At 32.6% G+C, this 6655-nt stretch overlaps 1 non-coding gene across 1 annotated transcript; it reads right to left on the bottom strand.

The window, feature by feature from the left end:
• Window positions 1-1024: 1024 nt before the first annotated feature.
• Window positions 1025-1098, bottom strand: Trnai-aau (transfer RNA isoleucine (anticodon AAU)). The gene has a single exon. It is a non-coding gene; the product is annotated as a tRNA-Ile (tRNA).
• Window positions 1099-6655: the final 5557 nt, after the last annotated feature.

The following is a 6655-nucleotide window of genomic DNA, read 5'->3' as shown; positions in this document are numbered from 1 at the left end:
CTTTAAGGAATAAGTATAGAACTACGCGTTTATTTACTTGTTGTTGTAAAAGTACCTTCATGTAAATTAGATATTGCTCTTCGTAATTGTTCTCATGTTTACACAATAATAATAATTACATATTCAGGGGAACCATACAAATGTTTGCTGGTTATAATTGAGACATATTATAATTTAACTTTAACGTTTTGTGGCTTCATTTTGAACACTAAATTACTTTTAGTTGAACAACTAATGATTTGAGAAATTAATACGTTTCAAATTACATATATCCAAAAGTTTATACAGCCTGTATTCACGGTGTAATATTATGTTACTAAGTCAGATTATTCTGTAATAACAAATTGTGAAACTTGATAGAGAACTAGATTATGTAGAGTTATTCTGTAGTTCTAGAAATTCACCGCTGAACATGATCGTGAAATGTCGGAATTGATATTCGACAATGTCTGTTAAATAAAGGTTGCAAGCATCAAAATTGCGTATCACCGTGTAGCCGTTACAATGAATACGTAAAACAAGCAATCTTGGTAAGTCCTCATGAACAGCCATGGTTTTGATATATTTTTAAATTATACTTCTTTTGTCGCGTTATAAAAAAAAATGACAGTGAATTTTTATGATGCGCGTACAGGGTGTCATGATATCTACACGATGAATTTTCTAGTTATTGCTATAGTAATTCTTTTTTTCATAAGTAGACTATTGTTCCTTTATTGTAATTAATTGTTTGCATGCAATTAGAAACTATTTTTAATCATCCAGTAGATATGAAGTATCCGTGAGATATACTTCATATCTCTTTTTTGCAAGTTTTGAAATCATTATTTATATTGTTTAAATACTATTTATGACATCGGAGTTGTCATCTGTTTCGGAGGATATACGAGAAAAAATCTTCATTGACGCAACTAATTGTAGTATATAAAATAATATAAAATGCCAATTGTATCAAAAAAATAGTAACAAAATTTTGACTTTTTTTCCATTACTATCGTTAAAAATTAAGTCTAACAAAACTATATGGCCCATGAGGGGATCGAACCCGCGACCTTCGCGTTATTAGCACGACGCTCTAACCAACTGAGCTAATGGGCCTGGTGAATGGCGAGACGAAATACAAAATCAGGTGTTCTATTCGTTCTAGTTATTATAGTGAGGGTCGAAAACTCCAAAATGTAATTAATTTATTCGTATTATATGTGTATTTGATTCATTGAATAATTGAGACAAAATCGAAAGTTGAAATTGCTCTGACAATTGGCGAATATACAATGTGAATGTTAAGTGTCAGTTGTATAAGAGGTCTAGCTACGATTGATCGTACCTATCTAACTCGTTGGAATAAGCTTCAACCCTTCTTTTTAATAGCCTTTAACAGTTTTAACTTTGTGTGTATATTCAGCATCGGAAGAGGATTTTTAAATAAAAAAATACAAAACCAATAAGAAATACAAATACTGCAAACTTTGATAATTTAATAAGGTAAGGAATAACAGAATGACTTACGTGACCTTAATAACGAACATCGCTTATTATCACGAGACGTCCGTACACTACGAGTGCTGACGCGCCAATCCCCTGATACTTTTTGTATCTGGATTGAGTATTGCTGTTGGCCCTACTGGCCTTTACAGCTTCACCGAACGTTGGGGCGAGTGTTAAGACTCTGCCTTAAGGTGAACCCTTTTGGGCTCGAGAGTGACGTTCGTCCTGAGGGTGTCTCCTATGAGATCGCACCTCGGCTCAGAACGTCGGTGGGGTCCCCTGATACTTCGAAGTAGCCGCATTTTATAGCCGAGCGCAGGGTGACTGATAATAATGTATGGAGACTCCTTACAATATATAGATTCCTTCCAATTACTTCGAAGTCTACCCGACATTGACAAGGCTTGACAATGTCGGGGAGACCAAAGAAGCTACGTCAGAGGGATCACTCTATCCTCAGAGTCACTTTTGTGCGGGTCTTTGCGAGCGATGGTCGTTAGATAGTTGCTTTTATAATATAAATTGCCTAGATCTAATAATTCGAACGGTTGTATTGATTTAATGTGTCCATGTTGGTTTTAGTAGCATTAATTTTTAAGTTATTAGGTCATTATTAATGGAGAATATAAAAAATAGTGTAGTTGAGTGTGTTTTATTTTTAATTAGCTTACATGAGCTTAATAATATAATAAAAAGTATTTTTTTAACGGATTATCGAGCGGTTGCGATTATAAATTTCTGTGTTCGTCCATGGGTGTGCGCGGGTTACTTGAAAATGAAACTCAAGAATATTACATTTAACATAATGTTACAAGTATTGACTAATATATTTATACTTAGATAATACGATTTTATATTAACAAATAAAAATTGTTATTAATGCAATTAAATTAACAGACAATTGTTTTTTTGGCGCGCCCTGCTTGGCGATTATATGTATGTATTAATTTGAGTAAATATTATACATAGTAAATATGTACTGCTAATTATATGTAAGTGCATAGTTTTACTTCTTTTTTCACATAAATATTTTGGAACGCGTATTTTCCAAGCGACTCGTATAAATCGATGTTTTATTACTTATTAAATTATAACTCACAAAATAAATAAAATCTCATTAACATTTCATTCGCATACTGCAATCCCGTTTTCCTGGAGTACTCGTTATAGTAGAGTAGGTCGGTGTTGTTAGGCACAAGAGATATAATATCTTTGTTTTCAAGGTAGTCAAGTTTCGGGAGCTTCAATTAAACTTTTTAAAAATTATTAATATTTATTGAAAAATTAAATTGAATTTTAAAAAAAGGTATTAAAACTTAATTATAAAATTAATACATGTCACAGAATTGGATACCAATCATGTAATGATTTGTTACGCTTAAAACTATACAATGTTCAATTTAAGGAATCAGTAAGTTATTGGAAACTCACGAAAGGTTTGGTTCCCGGAGATTTCTTAGTTGGCAGAAACGGTGTACTGCGCAACATAACTAGATTAGGGCCTATTGACGATGTAAAGAATGGTTAATATATTTTACAGCGTCAATACTTATGGGTAGTGATGACCACTCACCATCGGGTCGCTCATTCGTCCGTCCGATTTCGATATTATAAAAAGTACCAGTGCCACACAGTACAATGGTTACGGAAGGTAAATGTAATCAAACATATCCAATAAATAAATAAGGATATAATAAAAAAAATCAGGTCACATCACATATTAAACGGTACTGCAATGCCATGACGTAATTTTCTGCCTCGCACAACCACTGTGGAACCAGCTTTCGACGGCGGCATTTCCGAACCGATACGACTTGGGAATTTTCAAGAAAAGAGCGTTCTCCTTCCTTAAAGGCCGGCAACGCACCTGCAAGCCCCCCGGTGTTGCAGATGTCAGTCGTCACTTTCCATCAGGTGAGCCTCCTGCTCGTTTGCCATCTATCACATAAAAAAAAGTCAGTTACCTCTTACCCCAAGGTACGCATTTATGAAAATGTTTGTTGCGTTAGATAACCTATATGTTGGGAAAAGTATGTTTTTGTCACGGGTGATGTCACAAACAAATAGTTTAGTAATAAAAAGTTACGAACATTTTCTTCGTTTGTAAAAAATAAAAGTTTTACTTTGGTACATAAATATTTTTACAAAGGTAGTGAGATTTAGGTTACAATTGTTTTTCGATAAGTTTTCATCCAGCTTAGACTGATTATAATAGTATTCCAATAATGGAAAAAACACTGTTTTCCTGTAAAACAGTCAGTCGGATAAGCTCCCATGCTATTTATGGTGTTATACTGATCAGATAATGAGTATCAGTTATCAGAATTCATATTCTTCTGCATATAAGTTCAGAATATAAGTTTATGTTATGACGTCACAAAGGTAACGCTCAAGGTCAAGTCAGTTTACCCCGGATTGGAATATAAGTGTTATTTTTCATTGATTTTATGAAATTATAAACCAAAATATTCTTTTTACTGGTATACGAGACTATTACAAGAACTTTTGAATCGTGATTTTAAAGGTTTCTATGAAACTAGTTCTATCGCCACAGCTTCGCTTGCTTAAAGACCTATTTAAGATAAGCATCAAGATAGGATTGATTATGACGATAAAACAAATATAACCAATCGATATAATTGATATTAAAGAAGTTTGGATATAAGTATATATAATAATATATAAGAAACTTGGATTACGACAAATACATAATATAAATTACAGGGTTTATAAAAACAATATGCAAGGGAATTCGCGATGGACTGCATTTATTAAGATTAATGTGGGATATATACTTTTTAATTTTATATAATTGTTAGGCGGGCTGGCTAATGCTGGTGTTAAGTGGTCATCACCGCCAGAGACAAAGGTCTTTTGAGGAATATTAACAATTTCTTACATCGCCAATGTGCAACGGAACTGTGAAGACCCCTTGTGCATGTAGTTACACTGGGTTACTCATATGTAGGTGGTACCGATCCAGACGGGCTTACACCCTACCACCAAGTTTTGATTATCACAAGTATTGAAATTTAAAACGAATTTAAATTTAAATTTAGATGGATGGATCTTATGAGGGTTCCATTTTCCTTTTGAGGTACGGAACCCTAAAAATATTGTTCTTTTATTTTTAATCTAGGCCTAGCGAAGCGAACGAACAAAAGACGTAAGTGTTTTAATTTCGACTGGCTGAGCATTTCTTGTTTAATTAACTCCCAAGTTTTTTTTGTCAATTATTTGAAAACAAAATTTAAAGACTTTTTTTTCATATCTATTTTGTCTTTTATTACAAAAGAAATTGGAATGTACAAATAATTATTTCGTATGCCCTTCAAAAGTTAATAACAGCCTTCAAAGAAACATTATATCGGCAAATTAATATTCTGAATAAGATTTGTTGCTGAGAGAAAATCTTGAGTCTTGATTATTCTACAACGATTAATTATTTCTAGACTGTCTTAGAGCGTTTGATATCCATTGTCAATGAGAGTTTATCCAATTAAAGCTTCTTTAAGCAACTGTTTATTTATACAAGAAGTAAATATATTTACACTGTTGTCCCCGTTCACAAATAATTAAACCAACGCCGAAAATATGGAATGTTTGAGTTTTAATGCTGAGTAATCTAGTTTATTTTTTTATTATATTTAATATTTTACTCGTAAATTGTGATTGATAATATCGGATTGCATGTTTTCTGAAATATTGTATATATAATGAATACATTTAAATCGATACCATAAACACAATGATTTATTTTGTGGGAATTACATAATTGCTAGGGTAACCATATGTTTAATTGTAAAATCAGGATATAATGTTATAGTCCCGGGAATTGTCGTGCGTGATCCCGGGCGTGTCTCGTTTCAGAGGGCCAGAGGATGGGTGGCCAGAGCATATCAATTTTCTTTACACTGATGAGACAACATCCTGAGATGACCCGAAGAATTTATTTAATTACTTTATTAGTTTTTAATTAAAACAGCAAAATTCGCAATTATGTCATGGGTCACTGCTGTTTACTTGGTGGTAGGGCTTTGTGCAAGCCCGTCTGGGTAGGTACCACCCACTCATCAGATATTCTACCGCCAAATAACAGTACTCTGTATTGTTGTGTTCCGGTTAAAAGGGTGAGTGAGCCAGTGTAATCACAGGCACAAGGGACATAACATCTTAGTTCCCAAGGTTGGTGGCGCATAGGTGATGTAAGGAATGGTTAATATTTCTTACAGCGCCATTGTCTATGGGCGGTGGTGACCACTTACCATAAGGTAGCCCATATGCTCGTCCGCCAACCAATGCCATAAAAAAATATATATATGATATCGGTGGTCAAGGAAAATCACATTCATCGCATCGAATGAAGTAAACAATATATAAATGGAACAATTTAAAAATTAAAACTGGCGTATTTTGTACTTAATATTTTTTAATAGAAAACTTTATTTTATTTTTATCGCCTGTTACTTCAATCCAAATTTATTGTGCCTTTCGTCTCAATGTCAAGACAAATGAGGAAAAGAATACTTCATTTAAGCATTATTAAAATAAAAATAAAGAGTGTTCAACGTTTTTTGCGTCCAAATTGTTCATAGAAATATTTCAATTCGACCTTGAAGACGAACGCGCCCAATTAATAGGATTTTTACAAAAAATTGCAAGTTGTTGGAGAAAATTTTAAATTATTTAATTAATAACAAGGATGGTATCAAATTACAATTATATACTAATTATAAAAAAATATATGTATAAAAATTTGATGGAAGTTAAAAAGTGATCGCGAAGTTGAAGCAACCTTTTCTAAATCACTATTAAGATAATATTAATAAAAGTCTATTTGTAAACTATTATAGACATTCTAATTTAAGATTTACAACCATTTCATCTTTTGTAACAAAAATACGTCCTTTGTAATAAAAAATTAAACTAAGCTAAGTTGATCTATTTAATATTGAAATTTTACGTTCACTAGTTCTATCTGTCAAGAATTGACTGCCGTAATAGTCTAGATCCGGCTGCAGAATCAGTGTACCCATAGAGTGTTTGCTAAAAACCAAATTTTATATTTTATTAAGAATTTATATTTACCAGGTTGCCTATCAAAATGTGGCCGCTAGTATTTTTAATTATTAATAATTCTTCTTCCGTCAAAAATTTTATTGACTTG

Source organism: Vanessa tameamea, chromosome 9 (assembly GCF_037043105.1).
Source record: "Vanessa tameamea isolate UH-Manoa-2023 chromosome 9, ilVanTame1 primary haplotype, whole genome shotgun sequence".
In the NCBI taxonomy this organism is placed as follows: domain Eukaryota; kingdom Metazoa; phylum Arthropoda; class Insecta; order Lepidoptera; family Nymphalidae; genus Vanessa; species Vanessa tameamea.
This window is presented reverse-complemented; position numbering and strand designations above follow the sequence as displayed.